The sequence below is a fragment of the Labrus bergylta genome, chromosome 13, assembly GCF_963930695.1.
Source record: "Labrus bergylta chromosome 13, fLabBer1.1, whole genome shotgun sequence".
Lineage (NCBI taxonomy): Eukaryota > Metazoa > Chordata > Actinopteri > Labriformes > Labridae > Labrus > Labrus bergylta.
The window spans coordinates 7487140-7512750 of NC_089207.1; the positions used below are offsets into that span (position 1 = coordinate 7487140).

At 37.0% G+C, this 25611-nt stretch overlaps 16 non-coding genes and 1 pseudogene across 16 annotated transcripts; all 17 read left to right on the forward strand.

Moving 5' to 3' along the window:
* Positions 1 to 499: 499 nt before the first annotated feature.
* On the forward strand, positions 500 to 618 carry LOC136181997 (5S ribosomal RNA). The gene has a single exon (XR_010668315.1). It is a non-coding gene; the product is annotated as a 5S ribosomal RNA (ribosomal RNA).
* A 1415-nt stretch (positions 619 to 2033) lies between these two features.
* Positions 2034 to 2152, forward strand: LOC136181348 (5S ribosomal RNA). Its single transcript, XR_010667697.1, has one exon. It is a non-coding gene; the product is annotated as a 5S ribosomal RNA (ribosomal RNA).
* A 1416-nt stretch (positions 2153 to 3568) lies between these two features.
* Positions 3569 to 3687, forward strand: LOC136181645 (5S ribosomal RNA). Its single transcript, XR_010667992.1, has one exon. It is a non-coding gene; the product is annotated as a 5S ribosomal RNA (ribosomal RNA).
* Positions 3688 to 5092: 1405 nt separating this feature from the next.
* Positions 5093 to 5211, forward strand: LOC136181998 (5S ribosomal RNA). The gene has a single exon (XR_010668316.1). It is a non-coding gene; the product is annotated as a 5S ribosomal RNA (ribosomal RNA).
* A 1417-nt stretch (positions 5212 to 6628) lies between these two features.
* Positions 6629 to 6747, forward strand: LOC136181999 (5S ribosomal RNA). The gene has a single exon (XR_010668317.1). It is a non-coding gene; the product is annotated as a 5S ribosomal RNA (ribosomal RNA).
* Positions 6748 to 8170: 1423 nt separating this feature from the next.
* LOC136182000 (5S ribosomal RNA) lies at positions 8171 to 8289 on the forward strand. The gene has a single exon (XR_010668318.1). It is a non-coding gene; the product is annotated as a 5S ribosomal RNA (ribosomal RNA).
* A 1400-nt stretch (positions 8290 to 9689) lies between these two features.
* On the forward strand, positions 9690 to 9808 carry LOC136181403 (5S ribosomal RNA). Its single transcript, XR_010667751.1, has one exon. It is a non-coding gene; the product is annotated as a 5S ribosomal RNA (ribosomal RNA).
* Positions 9809 to 11207: 1399 nt separating this feature from the next.
* Positions 11208 to 11316, forward strand: LOC136181861 (5S ribosomal RNA; annotated as a pseudogene).
* A 1399-nt stretch (positions 11317 to 12715) lies between these two features.
* LOC136182001 (5S ribosomal RNA) lies at positions 12716 to 12834 on the forward strand. Its single transcript, XR_010668319.1, has one exon. It is a non-coding gene; the product is annotated as a 5S ribosomal RNA (ribosomal RNA).
* A 1400-nt stretch (positions 12835 to 14234) lies between these two features.
* LOC136181981 (5S ribosomal RNA) lies at positions 14235 to 14353 on the forward strand. The gene has a single exon (XR_010668298.1). It is a non-coding gene; the product is annotated as a 5S ribosomal RNA (ribosomal RNA).
* Positions 14354 to 15752: 1399 nt separating this feature from the next.
* On the forward strand, positions 15753 to 15871 carry LOC136181992 (5S ribosomal RNA). The gene has a single exon (XR_010668310.1). It is a non-coding gene; the product is annotated as a 5S ribosomal RNA (ribosomal RNA).
* A 1399-nt stretch (positions 15872 to 17270) lies between these two features.
* Positions 17271 to 17389, forward strand: LOC136182002 (5S ribosomal RNA). The gene has a single exon (XR_010668320.1). It is a non-coding gene; the product is annotated as a 5S ribosomal RNA (ribosomal RNA).
* A 1399-nt stretch (positions 17390 to 18788) lies between these two features.
* LOC136182004 (5S ribosomal RNA) lies at positions 18789 to 18907 on the forward strand. The gene has a single exon (XR_010668322.1). It is a non-coding gene; the product is annotated as a 5S ribosomal RNA (ribosomal RNA).
* A 1399-nt stretch (positions 18908 to 20306) lies between these two features.
* Positions 20307 to 20425, forward strand: LOC136182005 (5S ribosomal RNA). The gene has a single exon (XR_010668323.1). It is a non-coding gene; the product is annotated as a 5S ribosomal RNA (ribosomal RNA).
* A 1399-nt stretch (positions 20426 to 21824) lies between these two features.
* LOC136182006 (5S ribosomal RNA) lies at positions 21825 to 21943 on the forward strand. Its single transcript, XR_010668324.1, has one exon. It is a non-coding gene; the product is annotated as a 5S ribosomal RNA (ribosomal RNA).
* Positions 21944 to 23342: 1399 nt separating this feature from the next.
* Positions 23343 to 23461, forward strand: LOC136182007 (5S ribosomal RNA). The gene has a single exon (XR_010668325.1). It is a non-coding gene; the product is annotated as a 5S ribosomal RNA (ribosomal RNA).
* A 1399-nt stretch (positions 23462 to 24860) lies between these two features.
* Positions 24861 to 24979, forward strand: LOC136182008 (5S ribosomal RNA). The gene has a single exon (XR_010668326.1). It is a non-coding gene; the product is annotated as a 5S ribosomal RNA (ribosomal RNA).
* The last annotated feature ends 632 nt before the right edge of the window (positions 24980 to 25611 follow it).

The following is a 25611-nucleotide window of genomic DNA, read 5'->3' on the forward strand; positions in this document are numbered from 1 at the left end:
ATAGATGATCCCCAATCAAAATTCAGTGTAAGCTACTTTGTAGGAAAGTAGAAGCAATGATAGACAAATAAAAAAAGAACTGCAGTGCATAGCAGGAGGTTACAGCGTCCCCTGCTGGCTGAAGCAGGTATTAAAAGCTTACAGCACCTGGGATTCCCAGGCGGTCTCCCATCCAAGTACTAACCAGGCCAGTTTTGAAAGAGGGAAGTTAATCTTCACGGAATCGGTTTGTTCAATGTGTTTATCAGACGTTTGAACGTTCAGTTTGCCCGCAAGTCGTGAAACAAGTCTTAAAAACAAGCTGCAAGTCTTTAGTTAACTCCCAGCGTCAAAGTATTGCTGAATCTAGTAAGATTAAGTGTAAGTCTATCCATAGGCCCACACGTTTGAGTAGAAAAGTAATAAAATCAACTAGGTCATAGTCACTTGCTCTAATTTTGGCGAGGTGTTACTTTAAACCTAAGTATGTATAAATAACCCTTTAACAACCTGTTCATTCGCTTACGGCCATACCACCCTGAACACGCCCGATCTCGTCCGATCTCGGAAGCTAAGCAGGGTCGGGCCTGGTTAGTACTTGGATGGGAGACCGCCTGGGAATACCAGGTGCTGTAAGCTTTTAATACCTCCTTTAGCCAGAAGAGGGCGCTGTTGCCTCACTAGTGGAGAAAGGACTGAGAGAAACAGGCCAGTGGAAAATGAAACATGATTTTATTTGGCAGTCTGTCCTCTTTTTTTTGTTGCAATTTTCATCAATGTTTTCAGTGAGTATTAATACATATTACGCTCTCTGGAGGCTGTTTTCAAAGTTCAGTTTTACATTCAAAAAGTACATGTAGCCTACTTACGTAAGGACTACTGCATTAACATATTTTAATTACTTGTACTTAGGTTACTCTTTACTTCCCCACAACACTCTGGTAGCCATATTATACATTTGATTCAACTGGAAATATTCACCATCATTATAAATGTTTTCACATCAATAATAAACATTTACACCAAATCAGGAATTATTATAAATGATTATTATTAAGATTGAATTAAAAAAAAACCTGCAAACAAGTGATGCTTACTTATCAATCAATATTTTTTCAGAATCAATTGACGATTTTTCAGAAGTTGACCATTTTGCATCGTCACTTTTACTGTGGATTTATTAAGGTTTTCAATACTGCAAACTTGTGAACAGTGAACAGCAGAAATAAGTTTAAATGTTGCATTAAGGCACACAAGATTTAGGATTATTATAGTAGCCTAAGCAGTGATTGATTAAGATACAAGGGACAACTCGAAATTATGTTTTTATCACCACTTACTTGTTTTGAGGTAATCTTGAATGACAAATGAATAAATCAGCCATTGCAATGTTTCATGTAGAAATCATAACCCTGTGGGGCATACATATTTGATCCCCTCACATTCTCCATTGTAACTAATCATTAAAAAAACAATCCTCCATTAGGAATCACAAAGGAACACTTACTAATTATATGAAAATTCATAATTATTACAATCAGTCCCTATATATGCTATAGATGATCCCCAATCAAAATTCAGTGTAAGCTACTTTGTAGGAAAGTAGTAGCAATGATAGACAAATAAAAAAAGAACTGCAGTGCATAGCAGGAGGTTACAGCGTCCCCTGCTGGCTGAAGCAGGTATTAAAAGCTTACAGCACCTGGGATTCCCAGGCGGTCTCCCATCCAAGTACTAACCAGGCCAGTTTTGAAAGAGGGAAGTTAATCTTCACGGAATCGGTTTGTTCAATGTGTTTATCAGACGTTTGAACGTTCAGTTTGCCCGCAAGTCGTGAAACAAGTCTTAAAAACAAGCTGCAAGTCTTTAGTTAACTCCCAGCGTCAAAGTATTGCTGAATCTAGTAAGATTAAGTGTAAATCTATCCATAGGCCCACACGTTTGAGTAGAAAAGTAATAAAATCAACTAGGTCATAGTCACTTGCTCTAATTTTGGCGAGGTGTTACTTTAAACCTAAGTATGTATAAATAACCCTTTAACAACCTGTTCATTCGCTTACGGCCATACCACCCTGAACACGCCCGATCTCGTCCGATCTCGGAAGCTAAGCAGGGTCGGGCCTGGTTAGTACTTGGGTGGGAGACCGCCTGGGAATACCAGGTGCTGTAAGCTTTTAATACCTCCTTTAGCCAGAAGAGGGCGCTGTTGCCTCACTAGTGGAGAAAGGACTGAGAGAAACAGGCCAGTGGAAAATGAAACATGATTTTATTTGGCAGTCTGTCCTCTTTTTTTTGTTGCAATTTTCATCAATGTTTTCAGTGAGTATTAATACATATTACGCTCTCTGGAGGCTGTTTTCAAAGTTCAGTTTTACATTCAAAAAGTACATGTAGCCTACTTACGTAAGGACTACTGCATTAACATATTTTAATTACTTGTACTTAGGTTACTCTTTACTTCCCCACAACACTCTGGTAGCCATATTATACATTTGATTCAACTGGAAATATTCACCATCATTATAAATGTTTTCACATCAATAATAAACATTTACACCAAATCAGGAATTATTATAAATGATTACTATTAAGATTGAATTAAAAAAAAACCTGCAAACAAGTGATGCTTACTTATCAATCAATATTTTTTCTGAATCAATTGACGATTTTTCAGAAGTTGACCATTTTGCATCGTCACTTTTACTGTGGATTTATTAAGGTTTTCAATACTGCAAACTTGTGAACAGTGAACAGCAGAAATAAGTTTAAATGTTGCATTAAGGCACACAAGATTTAGGATTATTATAGTAGCCTAAGCAGTGATTGATTAAGATATAAGGGACAACTCGAAATTATGTTTTTATCACCACTTACTTGTTTTGAGGTAATCTTGAATGACAAATGAATAAATCAGCCATTGCAATGTTTCATGTAGAAATCATAACCCTGTGGGGCATACATATTTGATCCCCTCACATTCTCCACTGTAACTAATCATTAAAAAAAACAATCCTCCATTAGGAATCACAAAGGAACACTTACTAATTATATGAAAATTCATAATTATTACAATCAGTCCCTATATATGCTATAGATGATCCCCAATCAAAATTCAGTGTAAGCTACTTTGTAGGAAAGTAGAAGCAATGATAGACAAATAAAAAAAGAACTGCAGTGCATAGCAGGAGGTTACAGCGCCCCCTGCTGGCTGAAGCAGGTATTAAAAGCTTACAGCACCTGGGATTCCCAGGCGGTCTCCCATCCAAGTACTAACCAGGCCAGTTTTGAAAGAGGGAAGTTAATCTTCACGGAATCGGTTTGTTCAATGTGTTTATCAGACGTTTGAACGTTCAGTTTGCCCGCAAGTCGTGAAACAAGTCTTAAAAACAAGCTGCAAGTCTTTAGTTAACTCCCAGCGTCAAAGTATTGCTGAATCTAGTAAGATTAAGTGTAAGTCTATCCATAGGCCCACACGTTTGAGTAGAAAAGTAATAAAATCAACTAGGTCATAGTCACTTGCTCTAATTTTGGCGAGGTGTTACTTTAAACCTAAGAATGTATAAATAACCCTTTAACAACCTGTTCATTCGCTTACGGCCATACCACCCTGAACACGCCCGATCTCGTCCGATCTCAGAAGCTAAGCAGGGTCGGGCCTGGTTAGTACTTGGATGGGAGACCGCCTGGGAATACCAGGTGCTGTAAGCTTTTAATACCTCCTTTAGCCAGAAGAGGGCGCTGTTGCCTCACTAGTGGAGAAAGGACTGAGAGAAACAGGCCAGTGGAAAATGAAACATGATTTTATTTGGCAGTCTGTCCTCTCTTTTTTTTTTGTTGTTGCAATTTTCATCAATGTTTTCAGTGAGTATTAATACATATTACGCTCTCTGGAGGCTGTTTTCAAAGTTCAGTTTTACATTCAAAAAGTACATGTAGCCTACTTACGTAAGGACTACTGCATTAACATATTTTAATTACTTGTACTTAGGTTACTCTTTACTTCCCCACAACACTCTGGTAGCCATATTATACATTTGATTCAACTGGAAATATTCACCATCATTATAAATGTTTTCACATCAATAATAAACATTTACACCAAATCAGGAATTATTATAAATGATTACTATTAAGATTGAATTTAAAAAAAACCTGCAAACAAGTGATGCTTACTTATCAATCAATTGACGATTTTTCAGAAGTTGACCATTTCGCATCGTCACTTTTACTGTGGATTTATTAAGGTTTTCAATCCTGCAAACTTGTGAACAGTGAACAGCAGAAATAAGTTTAAATGTTGCATTAAGGCACACAAGATTTAGGATTATTATAGTAGCCTAAGCAGTGATTGATTAAGATACAAGGGACAACTCGAAATTATGTTTTTATCACCACTTACTTGTTTTGAGGTAATCTTGAATGACAAATGAATAAATCAGCCATTGCAATGTTTCATGTAGAAATCATAACCCTGTGGGGCATACATATTTGATCCCCTCACATTCTCCATTGTAACTAATCATTAAAAAAACAATCCTCCATTAGGAATCACAAAGGAACACTTACTAATTATATGAAAATTCATAATTATTACAATCAGTCCCTATATATGCTATAGATGATCCCCAATCAAAATTCAGTGTAAGCTACTTTGTAGGAAAGTAGAAGCAATGATAGACAAATAAAAAAAGAACTGCAGTGCATAGCAGGAGGTTACAGCGCCCCCTGCTGGCTGAAGCAGGTATTAAAAGCTTACAGCACCTGGTATTCCCAGGCGGTCTCCCATCCAAGTACTAACCAGGCCAGTTTTGAAAGAGGGAAGTTAATCTTCACGGAATCGGTTTGTTCAATGTGTTTATCAGACGTTTGAACGTTCAGTTTGCCCGCAAGTCGTGAAACAAGTCTTAAAAACAAGCTGCAAGTCTTTAGTTAACTCCCAGCGTCAAAGTATTGCTGAATCTAGTAAGATTAAGTGTAAGTCTATCCATAGGCCCACACGTTTGAGTAGAAAAGTAATAAAATCAACTAGGTCATAGTCACTTGCTCTAATTTTGGCGAGGTGTTACTTTAAACCTAAGTATGTATAAATAACCCTTTAACAACCTGTTCATTCGCTTACGGCCATACCACCCTGAACACGCCCGATCTCGTCCGATCTCGGAAGCTAAGCAGGGTCGGGCCTGGTTAGTACTTGGATGGGAGACCGCCTGGGAATACCAGGTGCTGTAAGCTTTTAATACCTCCTTTAGCCAGAAGAGGGCGCTGTTGCCTCACTAGTGGAGAAAGGACTGAGAGAAACAGGCCAGTGGAAAATGAAACATGATTTTATTTGGCAGTCTGTCCTCTTTTTTTTTGTTGCAATTTTCATCAATGTTTTCAGTGAGTATTAATACATATTACGCTCTCTGGAGGCTGTTTTCAAAGTTCAGTTTTACATTCAAAAAGTACATGTAGCCTACTTACGTAAGGACTACTGCATTAACATATTTTAATTACTTGTACTTAGGTTACTCTTTACTTCCCCACAACACTCTGGTAGCCATATTATACATTTGATTCAACTGGAAATATTCACCATCATTATAAATGTTTTCACATCAATAATAAACATTTACACCAAATCAGGAATTATTATAAATGATTACTATTAAGATTGAATTTAAAAAAAACCTGCAAACAAGTGATGCTTACTTATCAATCAATATTTTTTCAGAATCAATTGACGATTTTTCAGAAGTTGACCATTTTGCATCGTCACTTTTACTGTGGATTTATTAAGGTTTTCAATACTGCAAACTTGTGAACAGTGAACAGCAGAAATAAGTTTAAATGTTGCATTAAGGCACACAAGATTTAGGATTATTATAGTAGCCTAAGCAGTGATTGATTAAGATATAAGGGACAACTCGAAATTATGTTTTTATCACCACTTACTTGTTTTGAGGTAATCTTGAATGACAAATGAATGAATCAGCCATTGCAATGTTTCATGTAGAAATCATAACCCTGTGGGGCATACATATTTGATCCCCTCACATTCTCCATTGTAACTAATCATTAAAAAAAACAATCCTCCATTAGGAATCACAAAGGAACACTTACTAATTATATGAAAATTCATAATTATTACAATCAGTCCCTATATATGCTATAGATGATCCCCAATCAAAATTCAGTGTAAGCTACTTTGTAGGAAAGTAGAAGCAATGATAGACAAATAAAAAAAGAACTGCAGTGCATAGCAGGAGGTTACAGCGCCCCCTGCTGGCTGAAGCAGGTATTAAAAGCTTACAGCACCTGGGATTCCCAGGCGGTCTCCCATCCAAGTACTAACCAGGCCAGTTTTGAAAGAGGGAAGTTAATCTTCACGGAATCGGTTTGTTCAATGTGTTTATCAGACGTTTGAACGTTCAGTTTGCCCGCAAGTCGTGAAACAAGTCTTAAAAACAAGCTGCAAGTCTTTAGTTAACTCCCAGCGTCAAAGTATTGCTGAATCTAGTAAGATTAAGTGTAAGTCTATCCATAGGCCCACACGTTTGAGTAGAAAAGTAATAAAATCAACTAGGTCATAGTCACTTGCTCTAATTTTGGCGAGGTGTTACTTTAAACCTAAGTATGTATAAATAACCCTTTAACAACCTGTTCATTCGCTTACGGCCATACCACCCTGAACACGCCCGATCTCGTCCGATCTCGGAAGCTAAGCAGGGTCGGGCCTGGTTAGTACTTGGATGGGAGACCGCCTGGGAATACCAGGTGCTGTAAGCTTTTAATACCTCCTTTAGCCAGAAGAGGGCGCTGTTGCCTCACTAGTGGAGAAAGGACTGAGAGAAACAGGCCAGTGGAAAATGAAACATGATTTTATTTGGCAGTCTGTCCTCTCTTTTTTTTTTGTTGTTGCAATTTTCATCAATGTTTTCAGTGAGTATTAATACATATTACGCTCTCTGGAGGCTGTTTTCAAAGTTCAGTTTTACATTCAAAAAGTACATGTAGCCTACTTAAGTAAGGACTACTGCATTAACATATTTTAATTACTTGTACTTAGGTTACTCTTTACTTCCCCACAACACTCTGGTAGCCATATTATACATTTGATTCAACTGGAAATATTCACCATCATTATAAATGTTTTCACATCAATAATAAACATTTACACCAAATCAGGAATTATTATAAATGATTACTATTAAGATTGAATTTAAAAAAAACCTGCAAACAAGTGATGCTTACTTATCAATCAATATTTTTTCAGAATCAATTGACGATTTTTCAGAAGTTGACCATTTTGCATCGTCACTTTTACTGTGGATTTATTAAGGTTTTCAATACTGCAAACTTGTGAACAGTGAACAGCAGAAATAAGTTTAAATGTTGCATTAAGGCACACAAGATTTAGGATTATTATAGTAGCCTAAGCAGTGATTGATTAAGATATAAGGGACAACTCGAAATTATGTTTTTATCACCACTTACTTGTTTTGAGGTAATCTTGAATGACAAATGAATAAATCAGCCATTGCAATGTTTCATGTAGAAATCATAACCCTGTGGGGCATACATATTTGATCCCCTCACATTCTCCATTGTAACTAATCATTAAAAAAAACAATCCTCCATTAGGAATCACAAAGGAACACTTACTAATTATATGAAAATTCATAATTATTACAATCAGTCCCTATATATGCTATAGATGATCCCCAATCAAAATTCAGTGTAAGCTACTTTGTAGGAAAGTAGAAGCAATGATAGACAAATAAAAAAAGAACTGCAGTGCATAGCAGGAGGTTACAGCGCCCCCTGCTGGCTGAAGCAGGTATTAAAAGCTTACAGCACCTGGTATTCCCAGGCGGTCTCCCATCCAAGTACTAACCAGGCCAGTTTTGAAAGAGGGAAGTTAATCTTCACGGAATCGGTTTGTTCAATGTGTTTATCAGACGTTTGAACGTTCAGTTTGCCCGCAAGTCGTGAAACAAGTCTTAAAAACAAGCTGCAAGTCTTTAGTTAACTCCCAGCGTCAAAGTATTGCTGAATCTAGTAAGATTAAGTGTAAGTCTATCCATAGGCCCACACGTTTGAGTAGAAAAGTAATAAAATCAACTAGGTCATAGTCACTTGCTCTAATTTTGGCGAGGTGTTACTTTAAACCTAAGTATGTATAAATAACCCTTTAACAACCTGTTCATTCGCTTACGGCCATACCACCCTGAACACGCCCGATCTCGTCCGATCTCGGAAGCTAAGCAGGGTCGGGCCTGGTTAGTACTTGGATGGGAGACCGCCTGGGAATACCAGGTGCTGTAAGCTTTTAATACCTCCTTTAGCCAGAAGAGGGCGCTGTTGCCTCACTAGTGGAGAAAGGACTGAGAGAAACAGGCCAGTGGAAAATGAAACATGATTTTATTTGGCAGTCTGTCCTCTTTTTTTTTGTTGCAATTTTCATCAATGTTTTCAGTGAGTATTAATACATATTACGCTCTCTGGAGGCTGTTTTAAAGGTTCAGTTTTACATTCAAAAAGTACATGTAGCCTACTTACGTAAGGACTACTGCATTAACATATTTTAATTACTTGTACTTAGGTTACTCTTTACTTCCCCACAACACTCTGGTAGCCATATTATACATTTGATTCAACTGGAAATATTCACCATCATTATAAATGTTTTCACATCAATAATAAACATTTACACCAAATCAGGAATTATTATAAATGATTACTATTAAGATTGAATTTAAAAAAAACCTGCAAACAAGTGATGCTTACTTATCAATCAATAGACGATTTTTCAGAAGTTGACCATTTCGCATCGTCACTTTTACTGTGGATTTATTAAGGTTTTCAATCCTGCAAACTTGTGAACAGTGAACAGCAGAAATAAGTTTAAATGTTGCATTAAGGCACACAAGATTTAGGATTATTATAGTAGCCTAAGCAGTGATTGATTAAGATACAAGGGACAACTCGAAATTATGTTTTTATCACCACTTACTTGTTTTGAGGTAATCTTTGAATGACAAATGAATAAATCAGCCATTGCAATGTTTCATGTAGAAATCATAACCCTGTGGGGCATACATATTTGATCCCCTCACATTCTCCATTGTAACTAATCATTAAAAAAACAATCCTCCATTAGGAATCACAAAGGAACACTTACTAATTATATGAAAATTCATAATTATTACAATCAGTCCCTATATATGCTATAGATGATCCCCAATCAAAATTCAGTGTAAGCTACTTTGTAGGAAAGTAGAAGCAATGATAGACAAATAAAAAAAGAACTGCAGTGCATAGCAGGAGGTTACAGCGTCCCCTGCTGGCTGAAGCAGGTATTGAAAGCTTACAGCACCTGGGATTCCCAGGCGGTCTCCCATCCAAGTACTAACCAGGCCAGTTTTGAAAGAGGGAAGTTAATCTTCACGGAATCGGTTTGTTCAATGTGTTTATCAGACGTTTGAACGTTCAGTTTGCCCGCAAGTCGTGAAACAAGTCTTAAAAACAAGCTGCAAGTCTTTAGTTAACTCCCAGCGTCAAAGTATTGCTGAATCTAGTAAGATTAAGTGTAAGTCTATCCATAGGCCCACACGTTTGAGTAGAAAAGTAATAAAATCAACTAGGTCATAGTCACTTGCTCTAATTTTGGCGAGGTGTTACTTTAAACCTAAGTATGTATAAATAACCCTTCAACAACCTGTTCATTCGCTTACGGCCATACCACCCTGAACATGCCCGATCTCGTCCGATCTCGGAAGCTAAGCAGGGTCGGGCCTGGTTAGTACTTGGATGGGAGACCGCCTGGGAATACCAGGTGCTGTAAGCTTTTAATACCTCCTTTAGCCAGAAGAGGGCGCTGTTGCCTCACTAGTGGAGAAAGGACTGAGAGAAACAGGCCAGTGGAAAATGAAACATGATTTTATTTGGCAGTCTGTCCTCTTTTTTTTTGTTGCAATTTTCATCAATGTTTTCAGTGAGTATTAATACATATTACGCTCTCTGGAGGCTGTTTTCAAAGTTCAGTTTTACATTCAAAAAGTACATGTAGCCTACTTACGTAAGGACTACTGCATTAACATATTTTAATTACTTGTACTTAGGTTACTCTTTACTTCCCCACAACACTCTGGTAGCCATATTATACATTTGATTCAACTGGAAATATTCACCATCATTATAAATGTTTTCACATCAATAATAAACATTTACACCAAATCAGGAATTATTATAAATGATTACTATTAAGATTGAATTTAAAAAAAACCTGCAAACAAGTGATGCTTACTTATCAATCAATTGACGATTTTTCAGAAGTTGACCATTTCGCATCGTCACTTTTACTGTGGATTTATTAAGGTTTTCAATCCTGCAAACTTGTGAACAGTGAACAGCAGAAATAAGTTTAAATGTTGCATTAAGGCACACAAGATTTAGGATTATTATAGTAGCCTAAGCAGTGATTGATTAAGATACAAGGGACAACTCGAAATTATGTTTTTATCACCACTTACTTGTTTTGAGGTAATCTTGAATGACAAATGAATAAATCAGCCATTGCAATGTTTCATGTAGAAATCATAACCCTGTGGGGCATACATATTTGATCCCCTCACATTCTCCATTGTAACTAATCATTAAAAAAACAATCCTCCATTAGGAATCACAAAGGAACACTTACTAATTATATGAAAATTCATAATTATTACAATCAGTCCCTATATATGCTATAGATGATCCCCAATCAAAATTCAGTGTAAGCTACTTTGTAGGAAAGTAGAAGCAATGATAGACAAATAAAAAAAGAACTGCAGTGCATAGCAGGAGGTTACAGCGTCCCCTGCTGGCTGAAGCAGGTATTGAAAGCTTACAGCACCTGGGATTCCCAGGCGGTCTCCCATCCAAGTACTAACCAGGCCAGTTTTGAAAGAGGGAAGTTAATCTTCACGGAATCGGTTTGTTCAATGTGTTTATCAGACGTTTGAACGTTCAGTTTGCCCGCAAGTCGTGAAACAAGTCTTAAAAACAAGCTGCAAGTCTTTAGTTAACTCCCAGCGTCAAAGTATTGCTGAATCTAGTAAGATTAAGTGTAAGTCTATCCATAGGCCCACACGTTTGAGTAGAAAAGTAATAAAATCAACTAGGTCATAGTCACTTGCTCTAATTTTGGCGAGGTGTTACTTTAAACCTAAGTATGTATAAATAACCCTTTAACAACCTGTTCATTCGCTTACGGCCATACCACCCTGAACACGTCCGATCTCGGAAGCTAAGCAGGGTCGGGCCTGGTTAGTACTTGGATGGGAGACCGCCTGGGAATACCAGGTGCTGTAAGCTTTTAATACCTCCTTTAGCCAGAAGAGGGCGCTGTTGCCTCACTAGTGGAGAAAGGACTGAGAGAAACAGGCCAGTGGAAAATGAAACATGATTTTATTTGGCAGTCTGTCCTCTTTTTTTTTGTTGCAATTTTCATCAATGTTTTCAGTGAGTATTAATACATATTACGCTCTCTGGAGGCTGTTTTCAAAGTTCAGTTTTACATTCAAAAAGTACATGTAGCCTACTTACGTAAGGACTACTGCATTAACATATTTTAATTACTTGTACTTAGGTTACTCTTTACTTCCCCACAACACTCTGGTAGCCATATTATACATTTGATTCAACTGGAAATATTCACCATCATTATAAATGTTTTCACATCAATAATAAACATTTACACCAAATCAGGAATTATTATAAATTATTACTATTAAGATTGAATTTAAAAAAAACCTGCAAACAAGTGATGCTTACTTATCAATCAATTGACGATTTTTCAGAAGTTGACCATTTCGCATCGTCACTTTTACTGTGGATTTATTAAGGTTTTCAATCCTGCAAACTTGTGAACAGTGAACAGCAGAAATAAGTTTAAATGTTGCATTAAGGCACACAAGATTTAGGATTATTATAGTAGCCTAAGCAGTGATTGATTAAGATACAAGGGACAACTCGAAATTATGTTTTTATCACCACTTACTTGTTTTGAGGTAATCTTGAATGACAAATGAATAAATCAGCCATTGCAATGTTTCATGTAGAAATCATAACCCTGTGGGGCATACATATTTGATCCCCTCACATTCTCCATTGTAACTAATCATTAAAAAAACAATCCTCCATTAGGAATCACAAAGGAACACTTACTAATTATATGAAAATTCATAATTATTACAATCAGTCCCTATATATGCTATAGATGATCCCCAATCAAAATTCAGTGTAAGCTACTTTGTAGGAAAGTAGAAGCAATGATAGACAAATAAAAAAAGAACTGCAGTGCATAGCAGGAGGTTACAGCGTCCCCTGCTGGCTGAAGCAGGTATTGAAAGCTTACAGCACCTGGGATTCCCAGGCGGTCTCCCATCCAAGTACTAACCAGGCCAGTTTTGAAAGAGGGAAGTTAATCTTCACGGAATCGGTTTGTTCAATGTGTTTATCAGACGTTTGAACGTTCAGTTTGCCCGCAAGTCGTGAAACAAGTCTTAAAAACAAGCTGCAAGTCTTTAGTTAACTCCCAGCGTCAAAGTATTGCTGAATCTAGTAAGATTAAGTGTAAGTCTATCCATAGGCCCACACGTTTGAGTAGAAAAGTAATAAAATCAACTAGGTCATAGTCACTTGCTCTAATTTTGGCGAGGTGTTACTTTAAACCTAAGTATGTATAAATAACCCTTTAACAACCTGTTTATTCGCTTACGGCCATACCACCCTGAACACGCCCGATCTCGTCCGATCTCGGAAGCTAAGCAGGGTCGGGCCTGGTTAGTACTTGGATGGGAGACCGCCTGGGAATACCAGGTGCTGTAAGCTTTTAATACCTCCTTTAGCCAGAAGAGGGCGCTGTTGCCTCACTAGTGGAGAAAGGACTGAGAGAAACAGGCCAGTGGAAAATGAAACATGATTTTATTTGGCAGTCTGTCCTCTTTTTTTTTCTTGCAATTTTCATCAATGTTTTCAGTGAGTATTAATACATATTACGCTCTCTGGAGGCTGTTTTCAAAGTTCAGTTTTACATTCAAAAAGTACATGTAGCCTACTTACGTAAGGACTACTGCATTAACATATTTTAATTACTTGTACTTAGGTTACTCTTTACTTCCCCACAACACTCTGGTAGCCATATTATACATTTGATTCAACTGGAAATATTCACCATCATTATAAATGTTTTCACATCAATAATAAACATTTACACCAAATCAGGAATTATTATAAATGATTACTATTAAGATTGAATTTAAAAAAAACCTGCAAACAAGTGATGCTTACTTATCAATCAATTGACGATTTTTCAGAAGTTGACCATTTCGCATCGTCACTTTTACTGTGGATTTATTAAGGTTTTCAATCCTGCAAACTTGTGAACAGTGAACAGCAGAAATAAGTTTAAATGTTGCATTAAGGCACACAAGATTTAGGATTATTATAGTAGCCTAAGCAGTGATTGATTAAGATACAAGGGACAACTCGAAATTATGTTTTTATCACCACTTACTTGTTTTGAGGTAATCTTGAATGACAAATGAATAAATCAGCCATTGCAATGTTTCATGTAGAAATCATAACCCTGTGGGGCATACATATTTGATCCCCTCACATTCTCCATTGTAACTAATCATTAAAAAAAACAATCCTCCATTAGGAATCACAAAGGAACACTTACTAATTATATGAAAATTCATAATTATTACAATCAGTCCCTATATATGCTATAGATGATCCCCAATCAAAATTCAGTGTAAGCTACTTTGTAGGAAAGTAGAAGCAATGATAGACAAATAAAAAAAGAACTGCAGTGCATAGCAGGAGGTTACAGCGTCCCCTGCTGGCTGAAGCAGGTATTGAAAGCTTACAGCACCTGGGATTCCCAGGCGGTCTCCCATCCAAGTACTAACCAGGCCAGTTTTGAAAGAGGGAAGTTAATCTTCACGGAATCGGTTTGTTCAATGTGTTTATCAGACGTTTGAACGTTCAGTTTGCCCGCAAGTCGTGAAACAAGTCTTAAAAACAAGCTGCAAGTCTTTAGTTAACTCCCAGCGTCAAAGTATTGCTGAATCTAGTAAGATTAAGTGTAAGTCTATCCATAGGCCCACACGTTTGAGTAGAAAAGTAATAAAATCAACTAGGTCATAGTCACTTGCTCTAATTTTGGCGAGGTGTTACTTTAAACCTAAGTATGTATAAATAACCCTTTAACAACCTGTTCATTCGCTTACGGCCATACCACCCTGAATACGCCCGATCTCGTCCGATCTCGGAAGCTAAGCAGGGTAGGGCCTGGTTAGTACTTGGATGGGAGACCGCCTGGGAATACCAGGTGCTGTAAGCTTTTAATACCTCCTTTAGCCAGAAGAGGGCGCTGTTGCCTCACTAGTGGAGAAAGGACTGAGAGAAACAGGCCAGTGGAAAATGAAACATGATTTTATTTGGCAGTCTGTCCTCTTTTTTTTTGTTGCAATTTTCATCAATGTTTTCAGTGAGTATTAATACATATTACGCTCTCTGGAGGCTGTTTTCAAAGTTCAGTTTTACATTAAAAAAGTACATGTAGCCTACTTACGTAAGGACTACTGCATTAACATATTTTAATTACTTGTACTTAGGTTACTCTTTACTTCCCCACAACACTCTGGTAGCCATATTATACATTTGATTCAACTGGAAATATTCACCATCATTATAAATGTTTTCACATCAATAATAAACATTTACACCAAATCAGGAATTATTATAAATGATTACTATTAAGATTGAATTTAAAAAAAACCTGCAAACAAGTGATGCTTACTTATCAATCAATTGACGATTTTTCAGAAGTTGACCATTTCGCATCGTCACTTTTACTGTGGATTTATTAAGGTTTTCAATCCTGCAAACTTGTGAACAGTGAACAGCAGAAATAAGTTTAAATGTTGCATTAAGGCACACAAGATTTAGGATTATTATAGTAGCCTAAGCAGTGATTGATTAAGATACAAGGGACAACTCGAAATTATGTTTTTATCACCACTTACTTGTTTTGAGGTAATCTTGAATGACAAATGAATAAATCAGCCATTGCAATGTTTCATGTAGAAATCATAACCCTGTGGGGCATACATATTTGATCCCCTCACATTCTCCATTGTAACTAATCATTAAAAAAACAATCCTCCATTAGGAATCACAAAGGAACACTTACTAATTATATGAAAATTCATAATTATTACAATCAGTCCCTATATATGCTATAGATGATCCCCAATCAAAATTCAGTGTAAGCTACTTTGTAGGAAAGTAGAAGCAATGATAGACAAATAAAAAAAGAACTGCAGTGCATAGCAGGAGGTTACAGCGTCCCCTGCTGGCTGAAGCAGGTATTAAAAGCTTACAGCACCTGGGATTCCCAGGCGGTCTCCCATCCAAGTACTAACCAGGCCAGTTTTGAAAGAGGGAAGTTAATCTTCACGGAATCGGTTTGTTCAATGTGTTTATCAAACGTTTGAACGTTCAGTTTGCCCGCAAGTCGTGAAACAAGTCTTAAAAACAAGCTGCAAGTCTTTAGTTAACTCCCAGCGTCAAAGTATTGCTGAATCTAGTAAGATTAAGTGTAAGTCTATCCATAGGCCCACACGTTTGAGTAGAAAAGTAATAAAATCAACTAGGTCATAGTCACTTGCTCTAATTTTGGCGAGGTGTTACTTTAAACCTAAGTATGTATAAATAACCCTTTAACAACCTGTTCATTCGCTTACGGCCATACCACCCTGAATACGCCCGATCTCGTCCGATCTCGGAAGCTAAGCAGGGTAGGGCCTGGTTAGTACTTGGATGGGAGACCGCCTGGGAATACCAGGTGCTGTAAGCTTTTAATACCTCCTTTAGCCAGAAGAGGGCGCTGTTGCCTCACTAGTGGAGAAAGGACTGAGAGAAACAGGCCAGTGGAAAATGAAACATGATTTTATTTGGCAGTCTGTCCTCTTTTTTTTTGTTGCAATTTTCATCAATGTTTTCAGTGAGTATTAATACATATTACGCTCTCTGGAGGCTGTTTTCAAAGTTCAGTTTTACATTAAAAAAGTACATGTAGCCTACTTACGTAAGGACTACTGCATTAACATATTTTAATTACTTGTACTTAGGTTACTCTTTACTTCCCCACAACACTCTGGTAGCCATATTATACATTTGATTCAACTGGAAATATTCACCATCATTATAAATGTTTTCACATCAATAATAAACATTTACACCAAATCAGGAATTATTATAAATGATTACTATTAAGATTGAATTTAAAAAAAACCTGCAAACAAGTGATGCTTACTTATCAATCAATTGACGATTTTTCAGAAGTTGACCATTTCGCATCGTCACTTTTACTGTGGATTTATTAAGGTTTTCAATCCTGCAAACTTGTGAACAGTGAACAGCAGAAATAAGTTTAAATGTTGCATTAAGGCACACAAGATTTAGGATTATTATAGTAGCCTAAGCAGTGATTGATTAAGATACAAGGGACAACTCGAAATTATGTTTTTATCACCACTTACTTGTTTTGAGGTAATCTTGAATGACAAATGAATAAATCAGCCATTGCAATGTTTCATGTAGAAATCATAACCCTGTGGGGCATACATATTTGATCCCCTCACATTCTCCATTGTAACTAATCATTAAAAAAACAATCCTCCATTAGGAATCACAAAGGAACACTTACTAATTATATGAAAATTCATAATTATTACAATCAGTCCCTATATATGCTATAGATGATCCCCAATCAAAATTCAGTGTAAGCTACTTTGTAGGAAAGTAGAAGCAATGATAGACAAATAAAAAAAGAACTGCAGTGCATAGCAGGAGGTTACAGCGTCCCCTGCTGGCTGAAGCAGGTATTAAAAGCTTACAGCACCTGGGATTCCCAGGCGGTCTCCCATCCAAGTACTAACCAGGCCAGTTTTGAAAGAGGGAAGTTAATCTTCACGGAATCGGTTTGTTCAATGTGTTTATCAGACGTTTGAACGTTCAGTTTGCCCGCAAGTCGTGAAACAAGTCTTAAAAACAAGCTGCAAGTCTTTAGTTAACTCCCAGCGTCAAAGTATTGCTGAATCTAGTAAGATTAAGTGTAAGTCTATCCATAGGCCCACACGTTTGAGTAGAAAAGTAATAAAATCAACTAGGTCATAGTCACTTGCTCTAATTTTGGCGAGGTGTTACTTTAAACCTAAGTATGTATAAATAACCCTTTAACAACCTGTTCATTCGCTTACGGCCATACCACCCTGAACACGCCCGATCTCGTCCGATCTCGGAAGCTAAGCAGGGTCGGGCCTGGTTAGTACTTGGATGGGAGACCGCCTGGGAATACCAGGTGCTGTAAGCTTTTAATACCTCCTTTAGCCAGAAGAGGGCGCTGTTGCCTCACTAGTGGAGAAAGGACTGAGAGAAACAGGCCAGTGGAAAATGAAACATGATTTTATTTGGCAGTCTGTCCTCTTTTTTTTTGTTGCAATTTTCATCAATGTTTTCAGTGAGTATTAATACATATTACGCTCTCTGGAGGCTGTTTTCAAAGTTCAGTTTTACATTCAAAAAGTACATGTAGCCTACTTACGTAAGGACTACTGCATTAACATATTTTAATTACTTGTACTTAGGTTACTCTTTACTTCCCCACAACACTCTGGTAGCCATATTATACATTTGATTCAACTGGAAATATTCACCATCATTATAAATGTTTTCACATCAATAATAAACATTTACACCAAATCAGGAATTATTATAAATGATTACTATTAAGATTGAATTTAAAAAAAACCTGCAAACAAGTGATGCTTACTTATCAATCAATTGACGATTTTTCAGAAGTTGACCATTTCGCATCGTCACTTTTACTGTGGATTTATTAAGGTTTTCAATCCTGCAAACTTGTGAACAGTGAACAGCAGAAATAAGTTTAAATGTTGCATTAAGGCACACAAGATTTAGGATTATTATAGTAGCCTAAGCAGTGATTGATTAAGATACAAGGGACAACTCGAAATTATGTTTTTATCACCACTTACTTGTTTTGAGGTAATCTTGAATGACAAATGAATAAATCAGCCATTGCAATGTTTCATGTAGAAATCATAACCCTGTGGGGCATACATATTTGATCCCCTCACATTCTCCATTGTAACTAATCATTAAAAAAACAATCCTCCATTAGGAATCACAAAGGAACACTTACTAATTATATGAAAATTCATAATTATTACAATCAGTCCCTATATATGCTATAGATGATCCCCAATCAAAATTCAGTGTAAGCTACTTTGTAGGAAAGTAGAAGCAATGATAGACAAATAAAAAAAGAACTGCAGTGCATAGCAGGAGGTTACAGCGTCCCCTGCTGGCTGAAGCAGGTATTAAAAGCTTACAGCACCTGGGATTCCCAGGCGGTCTCCCATCCAAGTACTAACCAGGCCAGTTTTGAAAGAGGGAAGTTAATCTTCACGGAATCGGTTTGTTCAATGTGTTTATCAAACGTTTGAACGTTCAGTTTGCCCGCAAGTCGTGAAACAAGTCTTAAAAACAAGCTGCAAGTCTTTAGTTAACTCCCAGCGTCAAAGTATTGCTGAATCTAGTAAGATTAAGTGTAAGTCTATCCATAGGCCCACACGTTTGAGTAGAAAAGTAATAAAATCAACTAGGTCATAGTCACTTGCTCTAATTTTGGCGAGGTGTTACTTTAAACCTAAGTATGTATAAATAACCCTTTAACAACCTGTTCATTCGCTTACGGCCATACCACCCTGAACACGCCCGATCTCGTCCGATCTCGGAAGCTAAGCAGGGTCGGGCCTGGTTAGTACTTGGATGGGAGACCGCCTGGGAATACCAGGTGCTGTAAGCTTTTAATACCTCCTTTAGCCAGAAGAGGGCGCTGTTGCCTCACTAGTGGAGAAAGGACTGAGAGAAACAGGCCAGTGGAAAATGAAACATGATTTTATTTGGCAGTCTGTCCTCTTTTTTTTTGTTGCAATTTTCATCAATGTTTTCAGTGAGTATTAATACATATTACGCTCTCTGGAGGCTGTTTTCAAAGTTCAGTTTTACATTCAAAAAGTACATGTAGCCTACTTACGTAAGGACTACTGCATTAACATATTTTAATTACTTGTACTTAGGTTACTCTTTACTTCCCCACAACACTCTGGTAGCCATATTATACATTTGATTCAACTGGAAATATTCACCATCATTATAAATGTTTTCACATCAATAATAAACATTTACACCAAATCAGGAATTATTATAAATGATTACTATTAAGATTGAATTTAAAAAAAACCTGCAAACAAGTGATGCTTACTTATCAATCAATTGACGATTTTTCAGAAGTTGACCATTTCGCATCGTCACTTTTACTGTGGATTTATTAAGGTTTTCAATCCTGCAAACTTGTGAACAGTGAACAGCAGAAATAAGTTTAAATGTTGCATTAAGGCACACAAGATTTAGGATTATTATAGTAGCCTAAGCAGTGATTGATTAAGATACAAGGGACAACTCGAAATTATGTTTTTATCACCACTTACTTGTTTTGAGGTAATCTTGAATGACAAATGAATAAATCAGCCATTGCAATGTTTCATGTAGAAATCATAACCCTGTGGGGCATACATATTTGATCCACTCACATTCTCCATTGTAACTAATCATTAAAAAAACAATCCTCCATTAGGAATCACAAAGGAACACTTACTAATTATATGAAAATTCATAATTATTACAATCAGTCCCTATATATGCTATAGATGATCCCCAATCAAAATTCAGTGTAAGCTACTTTGTAGGAAAGTAGAAGCAATGATAGACAAATAAAAAAAGAACTGCAGTGCATAGCAGGAGGTTACAGCGTCCCCTGCTGGCTGAAGCAGGTATTAAAAGCTTACAGCACCTGGGATTCCCAGGCGGTCTCCCATCCAAGTACTAACCAGGCCAGTTTTGAAAGAGGGAAGTTAATCTTCACGGAATCGGTTTGTTCAATGTGTTTATCAGACGTTTGAACGTTCAGTTTGCCCGCAAGTCGTGAAACAAGTCTTAAAAACAAGCTGCAAGTCTTTAGTTAACTCCCAGCGTCAAAGTATTGCTGAATCTAGTAAGATTAAGTGTAAGTCTATCCATAGGCCCACACGTTTGAGTAGAAAAGTAATAAAATCAACTAGGTCATAGTCACTTGCTCTAATTTTGGCGAGGTGTTACTTTAAACCTAAGTATGTATAAATAACCCTTTAACAACCTGTTTATTCGCTTACGGCCATACCACCCTGAACACGCCCGATCTCGTCCGATCTCGGAAGCTAAGCAGGGTCGGGCCTGGTTAGTACTTGGATGGGAGACCGCCTGGGAATACCAGGTGCTGTAAGCTTTTAATACCTCCTTTAGCCAGAAGAGGGCGCTGTTGCCTCACTAGTGGAGAAAGGACTGAGAGAAACAGGCCAGTGGAAAATGAAACATGATTTTATTTGGCAGTCTGTCCTCTTTTTTTTTGTTGCAATTTTCATCAATGTTTTCAGTGAGTATTAATACATATTACGCTCTCTGGAGGCTGTTTTCAAAGTTCAGTTTTACATTCAAAAAGTACATGTAGCCTACTTACGTAAGGACTACTGCATTAACATATTTTAATTACTTGTACTTAGGTTACTCTTTACTTCCCCACAACACTCTGGTAGCCATATTATACATTTGATTCAACTGGAAATATTCACCATCATTATAAATGTTTTCACATCAATAATAAACATTTACACCAAATCAGGAATTATTATAAATGATTACTATTAAGATTGAATTTAAAAAAAACCTGCAAACAAGTGATGCTTACTTATCAATCAATTGACGATTTTTCAGAAGTTGACCATTTCGCATCGTCACTTTTACTGTGGATTTATTAAGGTTTTCAATCCTGCAAACTTGTGAACAGTGAACAGCAGAAATAAGTTTAAATGTTGCATTAAGGCACACAAGATTTAGGATTATTATAGTAGCCTAAGCAGTGATTGATTAAGATACAAGGGACAACTCGAAATTATGTTTTTATCACCACTTACTTGTTTTGAGGTAATCTTGAATGACAAATGAATAAATCAGCCATTGCAATGTTTCATGTAGAAATCATAACCCTGTGGGGCATACATATTTGATCCACTCACATTCTCCATTGTAACTAATCATTAAAAAAACAATCCTCCATTAGGAATCACAAAGGAACACTTACTAATTATATGAAAATTCATAATTATTACAATCAGTCCCTATATATGCTATAGATGATCCCCAATCAAAATTCAGTGTAAGCTACTTTGTAGGAAAGTAGAAGCAATGATAGACAAATAAAAAAAGAACTGCAGTGCATAGCAGGAGGTTACAGCGTCCCCTGCTGGCTGAAGCAGGTATTAAAAGCTTACAGCACCTGGGATTCCCAGGCGGTCTCCCATCCAAGTACTAACCAGGCCAGTTTTGAAAGAGGGAAGTTAATCTTCACGGAATCGGTTTGTTCAATGTGTTTATCAAACGTTTGAACGTTCAGTTTGCCCGCAAGTCGTGAAACAAGTCTTAAAAACAAGCTGCAAGTCTTTAGTTAACTCCCAGCGTCAAAGTATTGCTGAATCTAGTAAGATTAAGTGTAAGTCTATCCATAGGCCCACACGTTTGAGTAGAAAAGTAATAAAATCAACTAGGTCATAGTCACTTGCTCTAATTTTGGCGAGGTGTTACTTTAAACCTAAGTATGTATAAATAACCCTTTAACAACCTGTTCATTCGCTTACGGCCATACCACCCTGAACACGCCCGATCTCGTCCGATCTCGGAAGCTAAGCAGGGTCGGGCCTGGTTAGTACTTGGATGGGAGACCGCCTGGGAATACCAGGTGCTGTAAGCTTTTAATACCTCCTTTAGCCAGAAGAGGGCGCTGTTGCCTCACTAGTGGAGAAAGGACTGAGAGAAACAGGCCAGTGGAAAATGAAACATGATTTTATTTGGCAGTCTGTCCTCTTTTTTTTTGTTGCAATTTTCATCAATGTTTTCAGTGAGTATTAATACATATTACGCTCTCTGGAGGCTGTTTTCAAAGTTCAGTTTTACATTCAAAAAGTACATGTAGCCTACTTACGTAAGGACTACTGCATTAACATATTTTAATTACTTGTACTTAGGTTACTCTTTACTTCCCCACAACACTCTGGTAGCCATATTATACATTTGATTCAACTGGAAATATTCACCATCATTATAAATGTTTTCACATCAATAATAAACATTTACACCAAATCAGGAATTATTATAAATGATTACTATTAAGATTGAATTTAAAAAAAACCTGCAAACAAGTGATGCTTACTTATCAATCAATTGACGATTTTTCAGAAGTTGACCATTTCGCATCGTCACTTTTACTGTGGATTTATTAAGGTTTTCAATCCTGCAAACTTGTGAACAGTGAACAGCAGAAATAAGTTTAAATGTTGCATTAAGGCACACAAGATTTAGGATTATTATAGTAGCCTAAGCAGTGATTGATTAAGATACAAGGGACAACTCGAAATTATGTTTTTATCACCACTTACTTGTTTTGAGGTAATCTTGAATGACAAATGAATAAATCAGCCATTGCAATGTTTCATGTAGAAATCATAACCCTGTGGGGCATACATATTTGATCCACTCACATTCTCCATTGTAACTAATCATTAAAAAAACAATCCTCCATTAGGAATCACAAAGGAACACTTACTAATTATATGAAAATTCATAATTATTACAATCAGTCCCTATATATGCTATAGATGATCCCCAATCAAAATTCAGTGTAAGCTACTTTGTAGGAAAGTAGAAGCAATGATAGACAAATAAAAAAAGAACTGCAGTGCATAGCAGGAGGTTACAGCGTCCCCTGCTGGCTGAAGCAGGTATTAAAAGCTTACAGCACCTGGGATTCCCAGGCGGTCTCCCATCCAAGTACTAACCAGGCCAGTTTTGAAAGAGGGAAGTTAATCTTCACGGAATCGGTTTGTTCAATGTGTTTATCAGACGTTTGAACGTTCAGTTTGCCCGCAAGTCGTGAAACAAGTCTTAAAAACAAGCTGCAAGTCTTTAGTTAACTCCCAGCGTCAAAGTATTGCTGAATCTAGTAAGATTAAGTGTAAGTCTATCCATAGGCCCACACGTTTGAGTAGAAAAGTAATAAAATCAACTAGGTCATAGTCACTTGCTCTAATTTTGGCGAGGTGTTACTTTAAACCTAAGTATGTATAAATAACCCTTTAACAACCTGTTTATTCGCTTACGGCCATACCACCCTGAACACGCCCGATCTCGTCCGATCTCGGAAGCTAAGCAGGGTCGGGCCTGGTTAGTACTTGGATGGGAGACCGCCTGGGAATACCAGGTGCTGTAAGCTTTTAATACCTCCTTTAGCCAGAAGAGGGCGCTGTTGCCTCACTAGTGGAGAAAGGACTGAGAGAAACAGGCCAGTGGAAAATGAAACATGATTTTATTTGGCAGTCTGTCCTCTTTTTTTTTGTTGCAATTTTCATCAATGTTTTCAGTGAGTATTAATACATATTACGCTCTCTGGAGGCTGTTTTCAAAGTTCAGTTTTACATTCAAAAAGTACATGTAGCCTACTTACGTAAGGACTACTGCATTAACATATTTTAATTACTTGTACTTAGGTTACTCTTTACTTCCCCACAACACTCTGGTAGCCATATTATACATTTGATTCAACTGGAAATATTCACCATCATTATAAATGTTTTCACATCAATAATAAACATTTACACCAAATCAGGAATTATTATAAATGATTACTATTAAGATTGAATTTAAAAAAAACCTGCAAACAAGTGATGCTTACTTATCAATCAATTGACGATTTTTCAGAAGTTGACCATTTCGCATCGTCACTTTTACTGTGGATTTATTAAGGTTTTCAATCCTGCAAACTTGTGAACAGTGAACAGCAGAAATAAGTTTAAATGTTGCATTAAGGCACACAAGATTTAGGATTATTATAGTAGCCTAAGCAGTGATTGATTAAGATACAAGGGACAACTCGAAATTATGTTTTTATCACCACTTACTTGTTTTGAGGTAATCTTGAATGACAAATGAATAAATCAGCCATTGCAATGTTTCATGTAGAAATCATAACCCTGTGGGGCATACATATTTGATCCCCTCACATTCTCCATTGTAACTAATCATTAAAAAAACAATCCTCCATTAGGAATCACAAAGGAACACTTACTAATTATATGAAAATTCATAATTATTACAATCAGTCCCTATATATGCTATAGATGATCCCCAATCAAAATTCAGTGTAAGCTACTTTGTAGGAAAGTAGAAGCAATGATAGACAAATAAAAAAAGAACTGCAGTGCATAGCAGGAGGATACAGCGTCCCCTGCTGGCTGAAGCAGGTATTAAAAGCTTACAGCACCTGGGATTCCCAGGCGGTCTCCCATCCAAGTACTAACCAGGCCAGTTTTGAAAGAGGGAAGTTAATCTTCACGGAATCGGTTTGTTCAATGTGTTTATCAGACGTTTGAACGTTCAGTTTGCCCGCAAGTCGTGAAACAAGTCTTAAAAACAAGCTGCAAGTCTTTAGTTAACTCCCAGCGTCAAAGTATTGCTGAATCTAGTAAGATTAAGTGTAAGTCTATCCATAGGCCCACACGTTTGAGTAGAAAAGTAATAAAATCAACTAGGTCATAGTCACTTGCTCTAATTTTGGCGAGGTGTTACTTTAAACCTAAGTATGTATAAATAACCCTTTAACAACCTGTTTATTAGCTTACGGCCATACCACCCTGAACACGCCCGATCTCGTCCGATCTCGGAAGCTAAGCAGGGTCGGGCCTGGTTAGTACTTGGATGGGAGACCGCCTGGGAATACCAGGTGCTGTAAGCTTTTAATACCTCCTTTAGCCAGAAGAGGGCGCTGTTGCCTCACTAGTGGAGAAAGGACTGAGAGAAACAGGCCAGTGGAAAATGAAACATGATTTTATTTGGCAGTCTGTCCTCTTTTTTTTTGTTGCAATTTTCATCAATGTTTTCAGTGAGTATTAATACATATTACGCTCTCTGGAGGCTGTTTTCAAAGTTCAGTTTTACATTCAAAAAGTACATGTAGCCTACTTACGTAAGGACTACTGCATTAACATATTTTAATTACTTGTACTTAGGTTACTCTTTACTTCCCCACAACACTCTGGTAGCCATATTATACATTTGATTCAACTGGAAATATTCACCATCATTATAAATGTTTTCACATCAATAATAAACATTTACACCAAATCAGGAATTATTATAAATGATTACTATTAAGATTGAATTTAAAAAAAACCTGCAAACAAGTGATGCTTACTTATCAATCAATTGACGATTTTTCAGAAGTTGACCATTTCGCATCGTCACTTTTACTGTGGATTTATTAAGGTTTTCAATCCTGCAAACTTGTGAACAGTGAACAGCAGAAATAAGTTTAAATGTTGCATTAAGGCACACAAGATTTAGGATTATTATAGTAGCCTAAGCAGT